This window comes from Pelodiscus sinensis, chromosome 7 (assembly GCF_049634645.1).
Source record: "Pelodiscus sinensis isolate JC-2024 chromosome 7, ASM4963464v1, whole genome shotgun sequence".
Taxonomy (NCBI): Eukaryota; Metazoa; Chordata; order Testudines; family Trionychidae; genus Pelodiscus; species Pelodiscus sinensis.
In genome coordinates this window covers 27,073,320-27,099,306 of record NC_134717.1, presented here as the reverse complement: position 1 = coordinate 27,099,306, position 25,987 = coordinate 27,073,320, and the positions used below count along the sequence as shown (strand labels likewise).

Below are 25,987 nucleotides of genomic sequence, written 5' to 3'. Positions count from 1 at the left end.
GATAGCAGTAAACCTCTTTCTACGAGGAAGAATACCTTTTCCAAAAACGTTTTTTTGGAAAAAGGCATGTAAGGATGTGGAAGAGGGACTTGTGTCGAAAAAAGAGGCCACCAGGAAATTACACGGGTGCCCTGCTGGCCATTCCATTCAAACTCATCACAATACTATAGTTCCTGTCTCCTAGCAGCTCTTAAAGACGTAGGCACCCGGGACAAGGCTTGTGGCAGGAAGCCAGCCCTGGGAGCTGTATCTCACCGCACGGCTCACACTGCTACGCTCCTTGGCACCATGGCCTAGCCTCAAGCCACCCGAGAACCCACTGGCCCTCAGAGGGAGCATGCCCAGGGTTCCCAGGACCCTACCAAGGGCACAAAAAGGTGTGTGCCATTGTGGTCTGGAGCGGACATGGCCCTCCTTGATGTATGGGGTGAGGAGGAGACCCTCCAGGTTCTCCGCTCCAGACGGCGCAAAGCCAACATCCACGGCTGGATGGATAAAGCCCTGGCAGTGAGGGGCCAACACCCCAGGAGCCTTGAGCAGGTCAGGAGCAAGGTCAAGGAGCTGCGGCAGGGCTACACCAGGGCCAGGGAGCACAGCTCTCACTCCAGGGCAGAAAGACACTGCTGTCCCTACTTCAACAAGCTGCACCGCATCCTGGGGCCTGGGGCAGTCCCTTCCTCATCCCTGGTTGTGGGCTCAGGGCTGGAGATGCCCATTGTCACCTGCCCAGGGGTCCTAACTGACGAGGAGGAGGAGGATGCTGAGTTGGAGGAGGAGGAGGAGGAGGAAGACACAGCCAGCGCTGTCACCCTCAGCCTGGAGCCAGTACCCCAGGGCCTGGATTTCTCCCAGGCATCCTCTGAGGCTGGGGAGAAATCATAAGGTGAGTTCTCTTAGGTTTTCATACACACAGGGGTTTACCAGAGCCTGAAGCACCATTGAAAAATAGCCCTTGCAGTTAATGTAGTGGGCGGCTTGATGTTGTGGTGTGCGGATGGGGAAATGGATTCCATCTATGGCTCCCCCCCAGTTGGGGAAGCCCAGAGCGGCAAATCCAGCGACAATAGGGTCCAGGTCTCCCAGGCAGATGACCCTTTGCAGCAGGACAGAGTTGATAGCCGTCACCATCTGCAGAAGGACACAAAGAAACACACAAAACAGAGAATTAGAGGGGGTGCCTGAGCCTTTGGCACCCCCAGCCCTCCCCCCTTTGCCTAGGGTCCCCCTTTCCAGTAGTCCTCCCCGCCCCATCTTCAGGGACTGCAGCCCGAATGTGCTTACCTCCGTGAGGAGGGCCCTGATGGTGGACTTTTCCATGCCAAACTGGTTGTCCACAGATCCGTAACTGTCTGGCATTGTGAGCTTCCAGACGGCAATGGCGAACTGCTTCTTCAGGGGGATGGTGGGTCGCATCTGGGTGTCCTGTCATCCGAAGGCAGGGGTGAGACACGCACACAGCTCCGTGAAGGTGGCCTTCCTCATGCGGAAGTTTTGGCACCACTGCTAGTTGCCCCACCGCTCCATCACCAGTTGTTCCCACCAGTCGGAACTGGTGTCCAGCCTCCAGAACCATCTCTTCTCTATGGTGTGCTGTTGCAAGGGTCTTGCTCCCGTGCACAGCAAAGGGTCTTGAGGATGAGCTCTGAGTCGAGTTTGTGTAGGCTTGACCATGAAGGCAGCCTGTACAAACTGCTACAGAAACTGCAGCATGGCCGTGTGGGGCCATCGCATGCCAAGAGGCAGCTCCAGCTTCATGGCAAGGAGTATGCTGTGGTGTCCAAAGGAAGGGTAGCTAGAGCACACATTGCAAATGCTTTGCTGTCCCTCACAGAGGTAGGCAAGCAAGCAGCAGAAGGTGAGAAACAGTTGTCTTGGGGGTCCCTTTAAGCACACATCTCAGCTAACCTTAAGCAATAGCACCCAGAAGCAACTGCTGACCTAATGATCTGTTAGAACTGGTTCCGGGTGGCCTTAAATGTGAGATAGCATCCAATCAGTGTGGACGTTATCTTTCAAAAAAGCACATTGCTATTTTGTTGCGCTTTTTGCATCTGGACGTTCTCCTTCAAAATAAGCTTTTCCAGAAGATCTCTTCAGGAAAAGCTTATTCCGAAAGAAGTTTGCAGTCTAGACATAGCCTAAGTCTCTGAATCACATGAGTTTAGCACTTACCACATTTTAATTTGAAATGATGGAGCTAGTGAGAAACATAGCAGACTTTAAAGGCAAGCTCCCTAGGAAGAAGTAGATCTTTGTCCAGTAATTTGGTTGGAAGTCATTCTAGCAAAGGGAGGCAGGTTTGAAAATAGTGGCTCACCTGAACCTATTAATGCTTGAGGAATAAATATCTCCTTAGAATAGAGTTTTTTTTGAGGGGGTGGGAGGATTGTTGTTTGTTTCCTTTCTGAGAGGTAGGGGCTAATACATTAGTTTTCTGAGCTAATACATTAGTTTTTCTCCTCTGGGTACCTGGGCTCAGGTTTCACTCATACAGGATACAAGTGAAAATGAATCTGGTGGATTTTCAGCATTTTCCTTACTGAATTCCTCTGAGATTTCAATTGCTAATCTCGCTCAAAGAGCCCCATTCCTGGGAATGCAAGGTGCTTTCAGGTTAAGATTACAGTTCATGGGCAGAACTGAGCAGATGAATTTGTGCACTGTCTGCTGTTCTCACTCCCTCACTTTCATGGACACTAAAATGACCTGTTTTTTTTTTAAAGAAATGAAATAAATCTGTGTCTCCAGGAAAGAATTTCAGACATACATTAGTTCCAAAAACACTCAGCTGCATAAAAGCCAGACTCCATTTACACATAAAATTCACCACCATTCATCTTGAGAATAAATCTTCAATGTAATGTATACAATTTATCTAATTTGTAAATGTCATATTCAGTTTCCCTTCTAGTCTGATTTTCACATAAAACAATGGCTCCAAAACCAATTACTAGAAGTTTTATCAGAAAAGTCCCTGCTTACATATTTAAAAGTACACAATATTCACTGTAGTTAATACATGCATTTTCAAGGTGTGTAATTGCCCTTTATGGACCATTATCATCAGACTTTGACCAAGCTATCCTGCAGATGGTCAGCCATCTTGAAGCCCACTCCCCTTTACCTTATGTTTAGCAAAGTTCAGCCAGACTAAAAAATTTACTCTATTAATTCATAAGAATTTAGACCTTATGTACAAAATATGTCAACTATTAAGTGTGTCTTCAAGTGGATTTTGCTAAAAACAGAGAAATTTAAAACTTAATATTTAGGAAATATATGAGAACCGATAAAGGAGCATTTCAAATAGGTCACGTAGTTGAACACAGTTATGGCATTGGGTATATAATTCATAATTCTTTGTTTTTTCATGATAGCTCCGGAGATGTAAACTTCTAATAACTCTGCTGCCTGAGAATTTCAGCTCAAACTTGAGTTCTGGCTGAGACAATGCTTTGGTGCTGTTGTGAAACTGTGTGTTTCTGGACTTTGAGCAGCACTTGATTTGAAGATAGGACAAGACGAAACTAGCTTAATGTGTAGGAAGGGATTTTAAAGGTAGGTATAAGAAAAAAACATAATGATAACTAAATGTAGAAATATATTTCTAAGGGAGGTCTAGATCCCCCATCACTGGAAAGTTTAAAGAACCCATTAGACAAACATCTGTCAGGGATGGTCTAGGTATTCTTGATCCTACCTCAATGCAGAGGGCTGGACTAGATAACATTTTGAGGCCCTTCCTGCCCCACACTTCTTTGAATTAATGATTCTCCAGGAGTAAATAACGACAACAAACACAGGAACAGAAAAGTCTACTGCAGCTATAAGTTACTAGCAATGGAATGGGCAGGGTCTGTGTTTGACCTTTCATTGTAGGTGATTTTCAATGTCATGCAAAACAAATTGCAAAAGTTACCTAGTCAAATTAATCTCTGAGGGTATGTCTACACTAGCCACCCTAGTTCGAACTAGGGTGGCTAATGTAGTCATTTGAACTCCTGCAATGAGGAGTAATGGTAGTTCGAATTAGGAGCTTTAATTCGAACTACCTAGCCCGTGCTGCATGTAGCCACGGGCGGGGGGTTCAAACTACCGGGCATTTAAATATGGCGGTGCCCGGGAACATGCAAATAAAGCCCGGGATATTTTAATCCCGGACTTCATTTGCAAGTTCGAATGACTACATTAGCCACCCTAGTTCGAACTAGGGTGGCAGTGTAGACATACCTTGATAGAATACCTTTGATGAAAATGGAGGTAGAGTACAACAGTTTTGTATTTTGCTTACTGTGGTGTTGACAGAAGATGTCATTGACTTACGGTGGGAACTGTAAAAAGAAAGAATAGATTAACAGAACAGAACCAGATCAAGATGAAATAGTAGCTCAGTTTGGACTACAAACCTCCGACATAAATTTCTCTTGATATAATGTTTTGTATACAGAATGGACATGAAGTAAACATTAAAATACTTTTCAAAGAAGATAAATGAAATTCTGAAGTAACATGGTCCCATTATTAAAAACCGATTAATTTTATTGAATAGGTAAACTTGTTGAATATGAGCAGAGAGAAACCAATCTAATTTAGAAATCTGCAAGGCAGAGTGTTTTTTTTTTTTTTTATTGACTACACAGACAATGATCTGCAGTGAGTTTTTGAAAGACTTTTTGTTGTAGGTCAGTTTAGCTTCTGGCTACAAAATGAACCAATAAAGATTTTTCTGACTGTACTAAATCCAAATTAAATTCAATATATTACTTTTAAATTAGTGAGTCATTTATCCTGTAGTTTGTCTAACATTTAGGGAAATATATATTCTTTTTTTGATATCCAGGACTTTAGTCACTAATGCTGAAGGCAGGTAAATTATTAAAGTCCTGCACCTTTCGCTGAGAATATATCCCCTTAAGCTTTGCATGATAGAAAGGCCTATTAAGTTATCTAGCCCATCTTCTTGACAATGCAGCACAGCACTTTCTAATGTAATTATTAGTGCTTCCTTCCATCTACTTTTAGTCAGCTCAGGAGCTTCCTCCTCTTCCCTAGTAGACTACTCTAAAGTGGCTAGCTTAAAAGGTGTGATATTCCAAAGTATTGGCCCTTTGACTTCAATGGAAGCAGAGTTAGGCCAGTGCTAAATGCTTTTGAAAATTAAAATACTGTATGTTTTGCATTATCTGCACCTTATTATTTCACGCCCATTTACTGGCTTAGTTGACATTCCCAGTTCCTGAATACCATTTAAATACTTTTCATACTCCTCAAATTTACAAGCAGAACATTCACACTACCAAGCCCATTCTTTAAAAATAATGGGCTGCGGAATTCGAAATCTGTACTCCTGAGTTTCATCAGGAGTAATGCTAATTTGGAAATAGTGAATTCAAAATAATGGTTGTGTGGATTCTCCGGTACCACTATTTTGAAATAATTGCTCCCCGGAGTAATTTGAACTAATTACTCCTCGGTGATTGCTGGGGCTCTAAGTCTGAGGTAGTCCATCCACATTAACAGAGCCTGCCTTCGACTAATTTTGAGGCTTCCCCATAGTGTGGACACACTAGTTCAAATTTGTTAAATCGGGAGTTAAGTCGGATTTAGTAAGTTCAAAATAATTTCCTAGTGTAGACATGGCCTTAGCAATTAATAGGAGATATGTGAAGATTTCTACTCATTTAGATAGTAAGAGTACATAAACCAGTTACACAGAGAAAACTACACTTGAAAGAACAAATCTGATTGGCCACCTTTGAGCTTCCAAATCTTCCATATTGCAGACAAGTAGTAACATTTTCAAATGTGCCAAAGTGTTCTAGGAGCCTACAGCAATGTCTACACTAGCACTTTTATTGGTATAACTGCTGTCTCCAAGGGTGTATAAAACACCCCTCTGAGTGATGGTTATTACACCAACAGAAGTGTCTATGTACATGGTGCTATGTTGGCAAGAGACACTCTCCCATACACAAAATTGCTGCCACTCATTGGAGGTGGTTTAATTAGTCAACAGGAGAGCTCACTCCAGTCTGCATAGAGTGGCTATACAAGCGACCTTAAGGCTGTGCCCCTGTAAGTTCATTAATGTAGACATGGTATCTAAGACTGTTGCTTGGAACTCAGGTTCTGAAATTAGTCTGTTTAGAAATATTTTGCCAGCCCCTCCAAGTCCCCAAAACTCCCAAAGTCCAAAATGGGGGGAAATAATTGTAAAACCTCAAGAAATGGCTCTGCATCCGTAACACATGATTTGCCATGTTTCGTATATGCAATTCACATATATTTAAATAATCATTTACCAGTCATTTAAAAATAGATTTGAAAACTAAAAGATCTTCAGTGTGGTGGTGATCTTTTTATAATGAGCCTTTTTATGACTTGTAAAAATACTGCAAATCTCAGGGTAAGGCTATCTGCTTGTACAAGCAAGAGTGTAATATTTTAGAATAGCTACAAATGCAATGGCAAATTAAAATCAAACTATCTGTTAAGTGTGGGGAATCCAGATTAAAATAAGACAGATTCTAAAAAGAATGTAAGAGTTTGGGCACTCTTGTCAAAATGTTTGACTCTGCAAATGTGAGAGAAGAGACAAAACATTTAGGCCTGGTCTGCAATATAATGAAAGGCCAAATTAAGATACATAACTCCAGCTATGTAAATTGCCTAGCTGGAGTTAACGTATCTTGCAAAGCATTTCCGGGCTGTCCACACAGCGGTAGGCCAATGGGAGCAAACTTCCTGTCAGCTTGCTTTACTCCTTGTGAGGAGCAGGAGTACTGGCGCTGACAGGGGCATCCTCTGAATTTGATGTTGCGGGAAGATCGACCAGGGCAGCGTCAATCTTCCACATAGTGTAAACATGCCCTCAGTTACCAACCACAAGGCACTGTGAAGGTGCATTTTTGTTTGGGAAGTAAAATATTTTGATTCTATTTTGACCTACCTGCCACCTGTTTTTATCAGAAAAAGCGTTATTGATGAAAATGTGTTTCCCTGTGTAGAGAACAGATGTCTATTCCATTTCTTTCTCTTTTTTTAGTTCTAAAATTGGAGTATGCTTGATCAACAGGCTCTAGAACTCATATGTTATTTTCAGAGGAAATAAAAAGGGATTTTGTTAAGATTAGAGGCTGAAATGATACAGACTCATGAATTAAAGTGGTTTCTAGAGACAAAGAAGGTTTTTTATTTATGAATAGGTGGTGGGGGAGGGAAGGCTTGGTGAACCATTCAACAAAACTCACAGCAGGAAGAGCAGAACTATGTGAAATTCACTGGGATCAGCAAAATCTACCAAGCTCAGTGTAAATTTGTGCCTGTTCTCTCCTTATTACAAAACTCCCACTCAAAACAAACAATACCCAGCTTTTCTGGAATCTAGTATTAGTAAATGAATTTAAAAGAGTTTGCTTCACTTTTTGTTTGGCAATGTAAAACATATACTCTGATCGTTGCAGGAAAACAAGGTCAGTATTATTGTTCTGTAGTCTCTGGCAACAGGAAGGCCATAAGGCTCATCTGGTGTCAGCTGCATTCATGTGCAAAGTAGAAACTGAACTGAGCATATCTTTGAACTGAATTTGGTCTTTCAGACAGTACCAGACTCTTTAAGGGGTGTCGCACACTTGAAAGTTGGTTACTGGTTCCAAATGCTGCAGTAGCATCTGCTCACAACTAGCTAGAAATCATGTTTAATAACAAGAAAATGTACTTCAGCCAAATCCCCGTTGGGAGGGCTTTAGCCTGAACAAAAGGCCCCCACTACCACTGATTTCCATAACAGATGTAGTATCTGATGCATGACAGCTCAGTGTAGTGTTGCTCCATTATTTCCCTCCATATCCATCTGCAAGGAACGGTTCTTTCATTTTATTAATTGCTCTAGTGTGCGACACATTATATTGTGTTGCTGGGAGAGTAAGTTTTTGTGCTTCATGCTAAACTGATCATAATAATAGTTTTGTTTTTTAAAACCTTAATGTTAAACATTATTATCTCTTCCTTTTTATTTATCAATGCATAACTTATATTCAAGAAAAATAGTGAGGAGGCCCTGAAGGGTCAAATGTATCACTTTAAGAGAAGGGTTTCTTTTCACAATAATTGTATTCCTCTTCCCCTACCTACTCACCAGAGCTGCTAGTTAATCCTGATATAGCTAGAAAGTTCTAGTTTGATAGTAATATGTAATATATTTTGCAACTATATTTTTTATAAAGGCATTATGAACTTAAAACCTGAGAAAAATTGGAGTCTATAGTTCCCTAAATTTGTTACATCATAATTTTTCTTGCAACCTTGGTTTATCAACAGAGATGTGGGGCTTTTCAGTTAGATTTTGTTCCATCCCAACCCATCTTCTTGTTCTCTTTGATCCTGCTAGGGAGTCAAGGTACCAAAACTGAATCACATATCTTCCATCTGGGCAACAGACTGATGTCTCAAAAGACAGGATCGTTATGACTTCAGAATAGGTTCAGTGGGGGAGCGGGGAGAGGAGAGAGTGAGCTTTAGCCATAGAAATATCTGAAATACTAAACAAGGAAATTCAGAACATGAATAGTTAAGCAAACTGATTTAAGTACAAATGGTCTCTCCATATTTGCTGCTAAAAGTTCCTTTTTCTGTGTGAATAGCACACCTACTCCAATGTGCGTCAAAAGGTATGTAAAGCAAAATGCAGGACAATGTAGCACTTTAAAGACTAACAAGATGGTTTATTAGATGATGAGCTTTCGTGGGCCAGACCCACTTCCTCAGATCAAATAGTGGAAGAAAGTAGTCACAACCATATATACCAAAGGATACAATTAAAAAAAATGAACAAATATGAAAAGGACAAATCACATTGCAGAACAGAAGGGGGATGCGGGGGGGTGGGAAGGGGGAGGAAGGAAGGTAAGTGTCTGTGAATTGCTGATATTAAAGGTAGGGAGAGTGGGATGTTTGTGAGTTAATGGTATTACAGGTGATAATTGGGGAAACTGTCTTGGTAATGGGTGAGAAAGTTCAAAGTCTTGTTAAGTCCTTGTTGGCAAGTGTCGAATTTTAACATGAATGACAGTTCAGAGGATTCCCTTTCAAGTGCAGATGTAAAAGGTCTTTGTAGCAGAATGCAGGTGGCTAAGTCATTTAGAGAGTGTCCTTTCTGGTTAAAGTGGCAAGAAACTGTTTTCTCTTTGTGATCTTGTCTGATATCTGTTTTGTGGGCATTAATCCTTTGGCGAAGTGTCTGAGATGTTTGTCCAATGTACATAGCAGACGGACACTTTCGGCACATGATAGCATAGATTATATTTCTGGATGCGCAGGAATATGTGTTCTTGAGCTTATAACTCACTTGGTTAGGTCCAATAATGGTATCAGCAGAATGAATATGTGGACAAAGCTGGCAACGGGGTTTGTTGCAAGGGAAGGTACCAGGGTTGGTATTAGTGTGGTATGTCCTGTGGTGGTTGGTAAGAATCATCTAGTCATTGGTTTAGAGTTAAAGCTGTGTAAAGGTTTGAAACATTACAATAACGTGAATGAATTAACATGAAGAAAAAGAAACTGGGGCTAAGTTCAAGGTTCATGTACAGTTTGAGCACAACTTTGATTAGATACCCTGAATGAAGGCATGATAAATAATAATGCAGTGTCATGCAAAAATTACAATTGGTGAGAGAGATCAGAGGCTATTTATTTATAGCAGATGCCTTTTGTTCTTCTGCAGAAAGTTTTTTCTTTAGTACATTTAATATTTTATGTTCAGGCACAACATCTTAGTTTTTTGTAATTAATCAATGTAGGCAATTCAGGCTAAAAAGTTACAACTCTGATACATAGTCCTTCAAAATCTTATTCTCATTCTTTTTTATCTTTTCTAAAATGTAATTAGGCCTGGTACCTTGTCATATTTTTGGGTAGCATATACCTAACAAATTGTGTGCACTATCAAAAACAAATAATATAACAGTGATTAATACAAGCCCTTGCCTGAAGTCTCTGATAATGAGTATGTGCACCTTGTCCAAAACAGACACTAAATATTGAATGAATGACTAGTGGTAGAACACTGTGCTGGAAATGTGGGGTATCTTAGACTTTGTCTATACTACATGATTATTTTGGAATAAGCTATTCCAGAAGAAATACTCCAAAATAGCTTATTTTGAAATAGCACGTCTACACTACAGGGAACCCTGTAAATTAGTCCAAGGCAGTCTGCCCCAATGTGGATGTGCTACCACAGTTTAGAGCCCCAGGAAGCACTGGGGAGTAATTACTTTGAATAGCCCTGGGGAGGAGATATTTTGAAATAGCAGCAGCAGAGTGTCCACACTACTGCTGTTCCAAAATAGGAATAACTTCAAAAGAAGTTATTGCTCATGCAGTCAGGTTTGTAAACACCAAAATAAGCTGCCCATTATTTTGAAATTAGACACTCGCATAGTTATTTCAGAATAACAGATGTTAGTCCAAAATAACACTGCTGTGTAGACGTACCCTTTAGAAAAAAAATTCTGCCTGCCAGGTTCTTGGCTTGTGGAAAGAAAATATACTTCAGAGAAGTTGTAATTGAGAAGAAGTCATATCACCAGTACTAGTATTTTAGTAGCCACTTGTATTTATCCATATTCTATGTACTTATACTAATGGCAAGCATTAGGGTCACACCTTCTTCTCATTAGGCACATTTACTCCTATTTTTTACAGTTTGTAGTTCAGTATTTATATTATTATTCTTTGGTCTTGTTTAGTTGGCCCAAACCCCAGCCTGCTAGTTGCAGTACAAACATAAATAAAAGACTGTTCCCTGCCCCAAAGATCTTACAATCCACCAATGAGAAGCAACATCTGGACACAACACACAGACATGGGAAGCACAAGGAAATGGGGAGACATTTTGGATCAGCACCATAAGCAGTGATCATGGTATCCTGGCTGTTTGATGTTAGAGTTTTATATCTGGCACAAGGTCTACCCCTCTAGTAGGAGAAAAGAAAGGAAAAAAATGCATTTTGTTTTACATACATGCCAGACTAGAGTTGATCAAATAACGTGTAAAGGTTTTATTAAATAAATGTCATTTTTTGGTGGGGGTCAAATTGGTTTGAACAGATCATTATTCAAAATGTTTGCCAAATAATTATGGAGAATAGTTACCAATGAGAAACAGTTTGCTGAATGTATTCTGTGTTGGGAATTAAAGCTGGATAAAGCTGGATTGGATGACCATAATCTTCTAAATTGAGTTTCTAGTGAAAATTCTCACAATTGATTGAAAATTTGCTTTCCACAAATATTGTCCAGTATTTGTTCTTTTCATGAAGATTTCAGTAAACATACATGGAAGCAGAATAGAAACCGTATCTACATTTTTTTTTTTTTTTTTTTTTTTTTTGCTTTACAGTTACTGAGAAGTAAATCCAGTCTGACTTTTCTGTACAGCAAAGGATGCCATCTGCTCTCAGGCTGTATAGTTCTTCTCTAGACTCTTTGTAGAATACTTCAGGTGGCATATATAACAGGTTCCAAATCTTCCCAGAGTATCCTGTATCTTGCCAAAAAGTATCATTTTCCTATGAATATCCTCATATAATAAACTTAAACCTCAATCATACATGAATATCTTGTTTCCAGAGTTAATTGCAACTCCCCCCATGTCAGATACTAATTGACATGGCTGAGCAAAGTGTAAAACTAAGACTTCGGTGGGGTGAGAGGGCACAGGTGGTTTAGAGGAAAATATTGATAGCTTTACCACAGAATCTTATTTTACTATTTTACCATTATAATTCAGTAATGGTTCACTCTGTCCCAAGATTGGAATTTGTTCTTTACTTTAGTTCAGTCTCACTTTTTAATTGCTCAGTCTTTGTATCACTGTTTCTCCTTTTCTCCAGATCCTATCCAGATATAGGATACTTTCTTCCCTGGAACAAAATGATCCTCATACACTTTTAATTCCTTTTCTGTAGCTTTCTTTCCTTTCCTTGACATCATTTTCAGTACAAAATATATTGTCTAGACCCAATGCTCTGCACCTGCTGATATCAAAAACACAGCAGGGGTTTCTGTATGTGCGCATCTTCTGTTTTACTAAACACCATTGCTCTCATGCATATTTCAAAATTGCTGTTTGAACTTTCTCCAGATCTCATCAACATTCTGTGTCATTTTCAATGCTGGGGGTGTATGTTGTTATGCTGTGACTTGTTAATGGCTGCCATCAAGTGAGCCTTTGATGTAAAAACAATCAAGGACCCGATTAAAGCCAGTGAGTATGTTATGCACCCTTCGCTCAGGCTAAATGGAGGCAGCAAGTAATCCCATTTATGTTTTGAGATAGCTGGAAAAAAAGCTAGAAGGCACCACCCAGGGCGATGGGCCACGTGGCAAAACTTGCTCCAGAAACTAACCCAGGTCACTAGAGCTACGTCTACACTGGCCCCTTTTCCGGAAGGGGCATGTAAATTTCACTAGTCGTCGTAGGGAAATCCGCGGGGGATTTAAATATCCCCCGCGGCATTTAAATAAAAATGTCCGCCGCTTTTTTCCGGCTTTTAAAAAAGCCGGAAAAGAGCGTCTAGACTGGCCCCGATCCTCCGGAAAAAGTGCCCTTTTCCGGAGGCTCTTATTCCTACTTCGAAGTAAGAATAAGACCCTCCGGAAAAGGACACTTTTTCCGGAGGATCGGGGCCAGTCTAGACGCTCTTTTCCGGCTTTTTTAAAAGCCAGAAAAAAGCGGCGGACATTTTTATTTAAATGCCGCGGGGGATATTTAAATCCCCCGCGGATTTCCCTACGACGACTAGTGAAATTTACATGCCCCTTCCAAAAAAGGGGCCAGTGTAGACGTAGCTTAGGTGTTTCCCTGGGACTGTTTGCAAATAACAGGGACTATGATATTGGTCGTGGCAGTATATATGTTAGAAGTGGGAGAGCTGACAGGATTTCTGGGTCCCTGGGCAATAGCAGAGAGGACAGCTCTGCACTCCTGGAAGGGGCAGGGCCTTGGCTGGAAGGGGCGGGATTGAGGCAGCTAGCCCCCAGCACTGCCCCGAGGGCCAGGACTCCTTCTCCATCACTCCTCTTTCTGGAGAGCACCATGTAGTGCTTTGGCAGTGATTTTAAAGGGAGCTGGGCTCCGTCTGCCACTACTACTGCAATAGCATCAGTAGCCAGGAGCCCTGGGCCCTTGAGAATCACTGGGCATTGAGGCAATTGCCCCCTTTGCCCCCTCCTGTCAGTAGGCCTGTTTAGACGCAGAAAAGCAGGAGCTAGCCAGCAGAAGGCAGGAAAAGCAGTAGAGAACATGACCCTGAACAGAAGCAAAGAGGCAACATTTCTGGAGCAGAAAATCCTAGCGAGGCAGGCGTAGGTATTTTTGAGGAAGGAACCTGTCTGATGTTTGTTCCTTCACTGTCTTTGTGAAGATTCTTTGTAAATAAACAGGATTGTATTTGTAACCCCCTCCTGTTCACTAGCCCAGTGTGAGATTATTCAGCATAGGGGAAGATGCCTTGTGACTTCTTACACAACTGTGGGAGGCTAGGCCTGAGGCACTTTGGTGTGTTCTGTATTGTGTATTAGTGTGTGTGCACCTCAGACCAGACCCATTCAGACAAACCACCAGGAACAGGCTTTATTCTGTAAAAAACATAAAATAGGATCACAGTTCAGCAGCCCCTCCTCTCAGCATACAGCCTGCATGCTGCTTTGAGCTCAGTCCCTGCTGAGACCTTGCTGGGGGCACAGGATACATCCTGGCAGGAACCAGTAAGTTCTGCCAACTTGCCACAGTTTGTACTCCACAGCTTGTAGTACCTAGGGCTGCTGTTGAAGCACACTGGACCTTGGGCTACACATTAAAAAACATGCCTGATTCAGATAATCAATTTCTCCTTTTCCTGTGTGGTCCTGAATGTTGGCTAACCACTTGGATCAAAGGGGCAACAATATACTTCAGTTTTTATATATTTTTACCTTTCTCCTGTCTTCAATGAGCATGACTTGCACTGAATACAGGCAGTCCCCAAGTTACGCGGATCCGACTTACATCGGATCCGCAGATACGAACAGGGATTTTCTCGCTCCGGAGGACTGGAGCGGCGGGGCGCCTGGTCCCGCCGCCCGCCTCCTCCGGGGTGAGAAAACCTGCTCCCCATCTCCCTGGTCTGCTGCGGGAGCCAGCAGACCAGGGAGACAGGGAGCAAAGCAGCGCAGGACCCGAGGCCGCTTCCAGATCAGCTGGAAGCGCCGCGGGTCCGGCCCCGGGTCCTGCGCCGCTTTGCTCAGCGTCTCTCTGGTCTGCAGACCAGGGAGACACTGAACAAAGCCGCGCAGGACCCGGGTCCAGACCCCGGCGCTTCCAGGTAATCTGGAAGCGCCGCGGATCCGGCCCCGGGTCCTCTGCCGCTTTGCTCAGCGTCTCCCTGGTCTGCTGGGGGGGACGCAGCTAGTGCCCCCCTCAGCAGACCAGGGAGATGTGGAGCAAAGCTCGGGGCCTGTGGTAGAGCAGGTGGGGCACTGCCGGTTGGTCCCACAGCACCGCTCCTTGGCGCTACTGGACCAACCCGGCAGCACCCCAGCTACTCTGCCCCAGGAGTCCTGATTCAGCCGCTGCTGATCAGTTTCAGCAGTGGCTGAATCAGGACGCCTGGGGTAGAGCAGCTGGGGTGCTGCTGGGTTGGTCCAGTAGCGCCGAGGAGTGGCCGTGCTACTGGACCAACCCAGCAGCACCCGAGCTGCTCTGCCCCAGGCGTCCCCAAGTTAGCCGCTGCTGAAACTGACCAGCGGCTGACTACAGGAAGCCCGAGGCAGAGTTGCTCTGCCCCAGGCTTCCTGGAATCAGCTGCTGATCAGTTTCAGCAGCAGCTGACTTGGGGACGCCTGGGGTTCTTAAGTTGAATCTGTATGTAAGTCAGAACTGGTGTCCAGATTCAGCGGCTGAATCTGGATGCCAGTTCTGACTTACATACAGATTCAACTTAAGAACAAACCTACAGTCCCTATCTTGTACGTAACCCGGGGACTGCCTGTAATTGCGACGTGGTTGTTCTTTTCCTAGATTCAGCAGCACTGTGTGCCTTCAGTTCATGGTACTATGTGGCATTTCAGAAGACAAAGAGGATTTTTTTATTCGACTAAAAGTTAGCACACACAATACTGATGGTACTGTGATAGCAGGGCTGTCCCTAGAGATTCTGGTGCCCCACATAGCCCCCACAGGGGGAGGTCTGGCCTCTCCATGGGGGAGGCTGCACTCTTGGCTGAGGAGGCAGCAGCAACTCCAGACCACTCGCAGAGGCTCCAGACCATTTTTCTCTCCTGGCTCTGATTGTTGTCACTCGGGGAGGTGGCTTGGAGGAAGTGGGGGAACCACCCCTGCACTCACTGGCAGTAGGAAGTGGAGTGATACGGCTGGGAACCAGCAGAGTGGACTGGGTTGGGGCCAAGTCTCTCTGCTTTCTGCCATCGGCTGTGAGTGCAGGGCCAGGCCTGACTAATTTCCTGGGCCATATCTCTTAGGGGAGGGTGGAGTACGGGCATGGTAGGGGCAGAATGAGGGGTTTGTCCTGGTCCCTGCAACCTCCTAGCAATGGTCCTGCTGGGCACAGCCCATGGGGGATTTATGAGGGATGGGGATGGCTGCTGGAGCTGGCACGATCCCATACACATCATGCAGCTGCCTGGGGAACCACAACATTTGGGGCAATTTGGTAGTGCCTCATGCAGCTGTGTATTTTGCATATTGGTAGGGACAGCCTTGGCAGAAAAGATGAAGAAATTTAAGCTTGTGTAGCACAAGGATCAAAGGAGGTGGAGAAAATCACAATCAGGCTGCACATAGTCTGCAAAGGAAAAATGGGGTTCATTTGTCAAATTGTTTGCATGGCTGTAAGTTTTCTAGACTTTCTGCGGGACATTGCTAATTGCCTGAAGGAGTTAACTCATAGTTCTTAGCATTCCCTCCCTTGACACCTGCAGTCATTTTTATGCCAATTCATCCAGCTTCCCAAACAATGAGAGAGATCTATTTCTCTGCTTTCCTTCTGTTGCGTTAAAAATGTGATTCTGACTAAATGAAATCCCTTCAGCAAAGAGTAAGTGATAGATGAAATGAAGACATCCTACTCATCCTTGCAGATGATACCAAACTGGGTGGGGTTGCGACTTCTTTGGAGGATAGGGACATAATTCAGAATGACCTTAGCAAGTTAGAGAAATGGTCGGAGGTAAACAGGATGAGGTTTAATAGAGAGAAATGCAAAGTGCTCCACTTAGGAAGGAACAATCAGTTCCATACATACAAGATGGGAAGCGACTGTCTAGGAAGGAGCATGGCGGAAAGGGATCTAGGGGTCATAGTGGACCACAAGTTGAATATGAGTCAACAGTGTGATGCTGTTGCAAAAAAAGCAAATATGATTCTAGGTTGTATTAACAGGTGTGTTGTAAGCAAAACTCGTGAAGTCATTCTGCCGCTCTACTCTGCACTAGTTAGGCCTCAGCTGGAGTACTGTGTCCAGTTCTGGGCGCCACATTTCAAGAAAGATGTGGAAAAATTGGAAAGGGTACAGAGAGGAGCGACAAGAATGATTAAAGGTTTAGAGAACATGACCTATGAAGCCAGGCTTCATGAACTGGGCTTGTTTAGTTTGGAAAAAAGAAGATTAAGGGGGGACATGATAGCGGCTTTCAAATATCTAAAAGGGTGTCACAAGGAGGAAGGAGAAAATTTGTTCCTCTTGGTTTCTGAGGACAGGACAAGGAGTAATGGGCTTAAAGTGCAGCAGGGGAGGTTTAGATTGGACATTAGGAAAAAATTCCTAACTGTCAGGGTGGTCAAATATTGGAATAAATTGCCAAGGGAGGTGGTGGAATCTCCCTCTCTGGAGATATTTAAGAACAGGTTAGATAGACATCTGTCAGGGATGGTGTAGACGGAGCTTGATCCTGCCTTGAGGGCAGGGGGCTGGACTCGATGACCTCTCGAGGTCCCTTCCAGTCCTAGGATTCTATGATTCTATGATTCTATGATTCTACTCCAAACCACAAGCAGAATGCAGATCCCACTTAATGATCTAATATGTTATTATCCATGTGCTAATAGACACACACATTAGACAATCTGACATAGTAAAAAGAAACCTTTTCAGAGACAGTGTCTAAAGCTGCACCACTGAAGCACGTCAGCAAAACTTCTTACTATAGCAATAAAAGGGGTTCCCCTGTCACTGTAAGTAATATAGCATCCTGAGAGAAGGTAGCTAGGTTGACAGAAAGATTCATCTGTTGACCTAGTGCTCTGTCCACCTGAGACTAGGTTGGCTTACCTACATTTCTCAGGGGTGTGGATTGGTCACGTGCCTGTGGGACATAATTCTGCCAATGTAACTTTTCAGTATAGACCCAGGACACCTCTCCCTCCATGTCTGACCCATTTTCTTTCCCCTCCACTAGAAACGTTCCATCTTCAGTCTTCCAAAGTATTCCACTCTCCCCCTCTTCTACTTTTCCTCGCTCAATTTCAGAAGACCTCTAACCTTTCCCTCTCATTCACTTGCCCTCCTCCATGCCAGAAACCCAACCACCTCTCCATCTTTTCCATCTCTCTTCCTCCATTTCACAAGCCCTCCACCTCTATCTCACCAAATTTGCAATATTTTCCAGTGTTGTCTTAGTTCTCTTACATCTTACTCTTCTTGGACTCCTCTCTCTGCTCACCTGCTGCCATGGTGAAAGCTCATCCTTGCAGTTATCTTATAAGATACTTTGCATGCAATCGTCTTCTTGACATATGTGCAATATGTCTCAGGTGGCATGTGACCAGGATTCATTGCTGACTTTGGTTCACTGGTTGGATCATTGGGCTGGGTTCTGATAGGGAGACTGACATGAATGCTGATCCATGGCCCCCTGTAGTCTCATGAATCCAATTGAATTCTGAGCCATTGCAGTAAGTGTAACCTTCCATGCAGGAGAACCTTCCATTGAAAAATTTGCTCCCCCGCTTCAGGTCCTTCAAAGTGATATGTAAACAAATGAACAAACATTTCCATTTGCAATGGACTTGAACTTGATGTTGGACAGTTAGAAACAAAATTAAAACAACTTCCAGTAGTGCTGGGAAATCAGAGAAATCCTGTGCCAGAAAAAATAATTTCTAAGGAAAGTGAAAGTGTTAATTTAAGTTCATATAAATCTCCTCTAGTACAGGGTTGAGTAATGCAATAAACTGATTATCCCTCAAAAATGTGCTCTGTATATAGGACAGAGAGAATACATCAGCACCTCCTTTTTCTTCCTGAGTCTGTTAGCTTTCCTGTCTGCTTCCATCTGTGCAAAGACATCTGCTGATGAAAATAGCTAGGGAAAGCAATCCTTGGCATGATAAAATATAGACCGTGTGGTATTAATTAAGCCAGACTGGTATAGAACCAGTCAAAACCATGTAAACTTAAAGTAATGAAATATTTGTTATTCACAGGGCACTTTTCATTCCATAGTGTCATTTACATGCCCAATGTAGTAAGTATTAACAGTGGCTAATGCACCCACCATTGAAACAATGGTCACATACTGAAAAGGAACCAGACACACACCCCAGGAGAATGAGGTCAGGAAGAATGTCATCTGATCCTGCTGTGGAATTTGCTTAAGACATTGGAGTTAATACTTCATCTGGAAATCTGCCAACTGATCAGGTTTAGAGCTCGACAAAATATTTTAATAAACAATGTAGTCAAGAAATAAATCCTACTCCTGTTTGTGAAACATCCATCCACAAATTTTCTCCTTCTTTTGTTAAAGTTATTTCACAAACGTTTTCTGCCAACGTATTCCAGTTTATCAATTACTTGCAAACTACCCATCATGCATATTGCTAACAGCATTCACTCTTTGAAATTCTTGATCTGTAGTTGGTCATGGTTTTGTTTATACTCTTTAACTGAATGATTTTCAAATATGAAAATGATATCCAAAGATTTTTCAAGATGGTCACATTGCCAGAGTCATAGCACTTTCTTCTTCAATGAACATTTAAGTTGCCAGTAGAAATGATACTGAAAAGTCAGCAAAGAGGAACTCAAATCACATTTGCAGGATTATCCAAATAAAATGTTCATTAATACAGTTTGCAATTTTTACCCAGCTCTAACTGAGACTATGGTTTTATTTATCATATGCAAACCAGAAATTCCAGCACCACAGTGACATTTAGAAGCATGCTGGGAGATCAATTCAGTACTAAGCTGTGAGAGCTGACATGATAGAACAATGTAGTATGGCAGAAAGAATAACAGTTAAATAAGTGAAAATAAACTGGAATCTCTCGCTACCAAAAAAAGAGAGAGCCTAGAAAACATGAGCTAAAAGGAAAGTTTGGAAAAATCGGGTTTGTTGAGTTTGGAGAAGAGAAGACTGAGTGGGGACATGATAGCAGCTTTTAAGTACCTAAAAGGGTGTTACAAAGAGAAAATGAAAAATTGTTCTTAATTCTGAATATAGGACTAGGAACAATGGGCTTAAATTGTAGCAAGGGAGAGTTAGGTTGGGCATTAGGAAAAACTTTATTACTGTTAGGATAGTTAAGCACTGGAACAAATCGCCTACGGAGTTTGTAGAATCTCTGTAACTGGAAGTTTTTAAGAACACTCTAGTCTAGTTATTCCTTATTTCTGCCTTGAGTGATGAGGTCTGACTACATGACCTACTGAGATCCCTTACATAAGAACGGCCATACTGGGTCAGACCAAAGGTCCATCTAGCCCAGTATCCTGTCTGCTGACATTGACCAATGCCAGATGCCCCAGAGGGAGGGATCACAATAGGTAATTCTCACGTAATCCTTCCCCTGGCATCCACCTCCAGAGAAACAGAGGCTAGGGATACCATTCCTACCCATATTGGCTAATAGCCATTGATGGACCTAACCTCCATGAATCTAGCTTTTTTTTGAACCCTGTTAAAGTTCTAGCCTTCACCACATCATCTGGCAAGGAGTTCAACAGGTTGACTGTGTGCTGAGTAAAGAAAAATTTCCTTTTGTTTGTTTTAAACCTGCGCCTATTAATTTCATTTGGTAACCCCTAGTTCTTTTATTGCGGGAATAAGCAAATAACTTTTCCTTATTCACTTTTTCCATACCAGTGATGATTTTACACACCTCTATCATATCCCCCCACCTTAGTCTCCTCTTTTCTAAGATGAAAAGTCCAAGTCCTTTTTATCTCTCTTCATATGGCACCCCTAATCATTTTTGTTGGGACCCCAATCATTTTTGTTGCCCTCTTCTGAACCTTTTCCAATGCCAATATATCGTTTTTGAAATGAGGTGACCACATCTGTACACAGTATTCAAGATGTAAGCATACCATGGTTTTATATAGAGGTGATAAGACATTTTCTGTCTTATTCACTATCCCTTTTTTAATGACTCCTAACATTCTATTTGCTTTTTTGGCTGCCGCTGCACACTGAATGGATGTTTTCAGAGAACTATCCACAATGACTCCAAGATCTTTCTGTTGAGTAGTTGTAGCCAAATTAGTCCCCATCATATTGTATACATAGTTGGGATTATTTTTCCCAATGTGCATTACTTTACATTTATCAACATTTTGTTGTCCAACCACTTAGTTTGGTGAGATCTTTTTGAAGCTCTTCACAGTCTCATTTGGTCTTAACTATCTTGAGCAGTTTGGTATCATCTGCAGATTTTCCCACCTCACTGTTTACCCCTTTCTCTAGATCATTTATAAATAAGTTGAATAGGATGGGTCCCAGGACAGACCCTTGGGGGACCCCACTAGTTATCTCTCTCCATTTTCGGAAAACTTATTTATTCCTACCGTTATTCTCCGCTATGATTTTATCATCTTTGAGTGCTCCTTTAACATCTCAATTATCTAAGGGCCCAACAGGTTGTTTAGCCGACTTCCTGCTTCTGATGTAGTTAAAAAACATTTTACTATTACTTTTTGAGTTTTGGCTAGCTGTTCTTCAAACTCCTTTTTGGCTTTTCTTATATTTTCACACTTAATTTGACAAAGTTTATGCTCCTTTCTATTTTCCTCACTAGGATTTGACTTCCACTTTTAAAAAAATATCTTTATATCTGTGTCTGCTTCTTTTACATGGTTGTTAAGCCACGGTGGCACTTTTTTGGTTCTCTTACTGTGTTTTTTTAATTTGGTGTATACACTTAAGTTGGGCCTCTATTATGGTGTCTTTGAAAAGTTTCCATGCAGCTTGCAGAGATTTTACTTTTGTCACTGTACCTTTTAATATCTGTTTAACTAACTTCCTCATTTTTGTGTAGTTCCCCTTTCTGAATTAAATGCTGTCTTACATTTGTTATGATTAGCCCAATAGCCTAACCTGCCCATCATGTTGAGTAAATGTTATAATTGTTTCTCCTTCTCTTACTTTAAGGATCATCATTGTTTAAAGATTTCAGGTACTACAAACTAATTTGTTCAATCTCACATTGACTTCATTAGGGCCAGAAGTTCATCCAAAGATACTTCATTTGCATAAATTAGGGCAGCTACTACATGTCTGCCACATATTATTTAGATATTTGCAATGGAACAATTAATAGAACAATTTAGAGGAGCAGAGAGGGTATTGTACCTCTAAGTTTGGTGACCACTGCTGGCATGCAGTTTCCAGATCTGGATTCCGCAAGTCAAGAAGGATACTGGGAAATTAGGTTTCAGAGAAGAGAGAGAAGAATGGTTAAAGGGTTAGAAAACATTCCTTTGAGTGATGGACTGAAAAAATTCAGTCTGTTTAGCTTGAGAAAGGGGAGGTTATAGAGTGACTTGATTATAGCTATTTAGATGGGGAACAAATATTTAATAATGGGCTCTTCAACCTAGTAGAGAAAGGTGTAACAGGATCCACTGGCTGGAAGATGAATCTGGACATGTTCAGACTGGAAATAAGGCCTAAGACCTTCCATCCACCAGAAGCCTTGCTGATCAACTCCTCCTCTTCCCAGCCAGTTTCTTTTTCATACCACGATCATCTGTTTCATGGCATGCTGAGGAGGCACTGGGAAGAAAAGGGAGAAGCAGGAACAAGCCACACTTGGGAGAGGAAGTGGAATTGGATGGGAAGAGGCACAGTGGACATGGAGTGGGGCAAGAGAGATGGGGTGAAGTTGGGGACCTGGCCAAAGAGGTGGATTGAGCCTGGGGCAAAGTGTGGGCAGGGATGATGAGGCGGGCAAGGCATGGGGATTTGAAGTGAGGTATAGGTGGGGGTGGGGCCAGGGACAGAGCAGAGGGTTGAGCACTCCCCAGGGCTTAAAGGGAGCTGGCACATGTGTAGCCTGTATTATATAAGAAATCACAATGTCTGGCATTACATTTTAGGATTTGACATTCAATCAGCTCAAATATCTGAAAGTGCATCAAAACCATAAGCTTTGACAGTGCAAGCAAATTCATTTCTGGTGTAGACAGTTTTTATACTACATGAGCAATGAAGAGCCACAGTTTTAAAGGTTGCAACTTCTAAAATCCATGAAGACGTTATCCTAGGGTGCACTTGTCCCTATGTCACATGTTTAGACATTACTTTACTTTACTAGCTACTTTACACATGTTTTAACTGAGCAAGGAAATATTCAGTAAATATAGTAGCTAAAATCCCAAGTGAACACAGATGGCAGGTCCACAGTCTTAATTAACATTATGAGACCACCATCTGTGTGCACTTGGGCTTGATGTCTTTTCTGCACTATTGAAACGACAGTAATTTAAATAAACAAAAAGCATCAGGTTTAAGTATTTCTCAGACATTAGCTACTTAATCATGAACAGGTATAAAGAACTTAGAAGGCCAGAAATGGTGCATGATTAATAAAATGGACATGAAATGTCACTCACATTCTTTACGGGCAAACCTAGGGATAAATAAAACAAATGCGAGGTCTGAAATATCTGGGGTGCCACCAGTACATGGCTGAGAATGGGGGGGCATGCACTCCCATTTCTATGGCTCAGTAAAAGGGTGAGCTATTGCATTGTGGATAGTTTGAAATACAGCTTTGGGAAGATGTTAGAAAAGGAAATGACAATAGGAAAGAAAGGCATGAACTGTAGTTAGAGACAGTTGTGTATTAATGCAAATAATTCAAAGGCAAATAATGAAAACAAGCAGGTTTACAAACCTGAGAGGTGTGGAAAAGCAAATATGAAAGGAATCAATGAGTGAGGTAGAAGCATCAGAATTTAAACTGAAGAGCAAGTTCAGATTGTAATGTATTCTGTTGAAGGCATTTATTTCATGGGCAGGAGTTGAGTAGCCTGAGAAGTGCTGAAAAGATGCAAAGAGGAAGGGAAGTAGCAATGTGAGTATTATCCACACAGTAAGCTACCTAAGGTTGAATTAACAGAAGATGGCCAAGAAGAGATAAATAAAGAGTAAGGCTGATCTCCTGAGGAACATTATAAAGCAGCATATTAATGGTAGAGGAGTGTCTATTGTCAGGTACAAAAAAAGGAAAAATAATATAAAAGGAAAAGAATTAATATATGCTGAATGAAAATCCAAGTAGGAGAGAAGGAGATCATCGTACATATTTTTAAATAGACCTGATTGATTAATACTAATTAAATTCCTTATACAACAAATATAGCTTTACACAGAAATTATTCTGGGTAAAATACATCTGGACTTTGGAGAATGAATATCTTGAGTACTGTATACCCATAGGGTAAATCACAGTGGAAGACGTATAAGCCTACACACTTCAGAGCATGTATATGCCCTCACACTTCAGAGCACAACAGGCATAGGCTAGCCAGAGTCAGATGGGCTAGGTGGGCCATTGGTGTAATCTAGTATGGCTTAAATTTGGACAATCCCTCAATTTATTTGCATTTCTATCTTTTATTTTATGTAATGGCAGCTATTTTAATAATAAGTAGTAGAAAGAATGAGTGAATAAGAAAGCACATATAGGGCATGTCTATACACTACACCTGAGAGGTGTGATTCCTAACACAAGTAGACAGACTCACACTATCTCAGCTTGAGGTAACATGCTAAAAATAGCAGTGTGAACATTGCAACAGGCAATGTTTCTGTCTAGTTGCCACAGTCCAAGTCTGTCCTTGGTTCAAGTTTGGGCAGATAATTGGTCTACCTTTGCTGGATAATTTGTCTACGCCTCGCTGCAATGTGAACATAATCTAAATCTGCAATTTGGGGTTTCTTCCTATTTTCAGCAAAATTTCCCAAACTATTGCTAATCTGACAACTAAATAGGGTGATTTCTCTATGTGCTTGGCTATGCAAACTTATTTTGTACATGTACACTTTTCCTCTGGTGGGATCTAGGTCAAAGTGAAATTTGTTTAAATCTTTTCCATATGTTTTTCTAGCATGCCAAGTTTCCCAAGTGAGTATCTGGACACACTTTAAAGTGTAGTCTCCAAGAAAAAAATAGTTGCAGTGTTACTTTTTTTCATTCAGACCAAATGAATACATGATGTGTAAGCTGCTTTCTAATCCTGCTGGGAAATTCACTGGGATAATGCATTGCTGTGAATCTGCCACCACACAGCCAAATGTAGGGTCAATTCCTTCTTAGTGAACCAGAGCTCTAGTTGCAAAGGAAAAAGGAGTACTCAAGTAGTATCCCCTTTTCCTATAAACACTTTCAAGGGAAATTCTAGCAGGAAATTTTAATGTTAAACTCCCCAATTCCACAAAGACCTATCCATTATGAAGTAGCCGATTGCAGTCCGTGGAATTACTCATAGTGCATGCAGTGAAATGTGCATAAATCTTTGTAAAATCAGGGCTTTAGATAGTAAAATAAATGTTTCCAGTTATAGCATATGGCTGGAGTTATTAGCACCACCCATTATTAGGATTGCACAACATGTCTCATTGGACCTGTTTTCAGTTACTTACGACTTTGCCAAAATTCAACCATGTGTGCTGCAATTCCACCTATCCATCTCCAAATAATTTTTCTGGAAATTTTCAGCCAAAAAGGTGTCACTATTTCTGACAGCAAAAAAATAAATTTGTTTCACAGTATTAAAAATGCGAGCAAACTGTTATTTGAGAAGTTCTAGCACCATCATCCTTTGGAACAGGTACTTGAAATTTGGCAGTGTGGTGGCCTTTGAGTCAGTCATATATCTTTTGCCACTCTTATAAAAATCCACTCAAATTTTGGCCAAGTTTTAAACCTGAAAAGTCAGTTTGCATATGATCAGAATATACTTTGTAGATTATAGCAGCTAAAACCTCTGACGATTCCAGGCGGTGCATACAGCGACTGGTCACATGCAGAAGTATATTTGAGCCTCTCTCAGCTTCTAGTAATGACCAGGCTGCATGTACACCATCCCTACAGAGCAAATGAGCAAGGTTAAGATGCCGGGGTGGAGTTGGTTTTATCCTATAATGGCTGCTCCAGGCCAGGCTTTGAATGGACTAGACTCTGAACAGATAGTAGGGAGCTTGTCTTTCCTACACACTCAATAACCCCCCAGATGGTGCCCTCATAGTGTAGAGGAGGAAACTGCCTGACTCAAACTGAGACTAGGAAAGAGATGAAAGACAGAGCAATGGGAACAGGGTATGTATAGTGTGCAGTCAATAAGACACTGGGCTAGTCATTGAACAATGTGGAGAAAACAAAATACTGAATATACTATGGAAACCATGTCTACACTAGGAAACTATTTCTAAATTATTAAATTCAACTTAAGAACTCTTGATTTTACAAATTTGAACTATTGTTTCCTCAATACAGGGAAGCATCAAAATTAGTCTGAGGCAGGCTCCATTAATGTGGATGCCCTACCTCAGACTTAGAGCCCCAGGGAGCACTGGGGAGCAATTCGAAATAATTACTCTCCAGAGTAATATGAACTAAATAACTGCATCAGAGTGTCCACACTACCGTTATTTCGAAATAACTTTTTCTGAATTAGCGTTACTCCTGATGAAAAGCAGG

At 41.8% G+C, this 25,987-nt stretch overlaps 1 long non-coding RNA gene across 2 annotated transcripts in view; it reads left to right on the top strand.

Moving 5' to 3' along the window:
• Window positions 1-230: 230 nt before the first annotated feature.
• The window catches only part of LOC112546220 (uncharacterized), a 71,574-nt gene continuing 45,817 nt past the window's right edge, over window positions 231-25,987 (top strand). Inside the window, exons 1-3 of one of the 2 annotated variants that reach the window (XR_003089866.2) lie at window positions 231-883; window positions 3,378-3,558; window positions 18,485-18,738. This is a non-coding gene — a long non-coding RNA (uncharacterized LOC112546220). Of the gene's footprint in view, window positions 884-3,377; window positions 3,559-18,484; window positions 18,739-25,987 lie in introns of those variants that run through there. The other variant, XR_012905445.1, reaches the window with a different exon arrangement.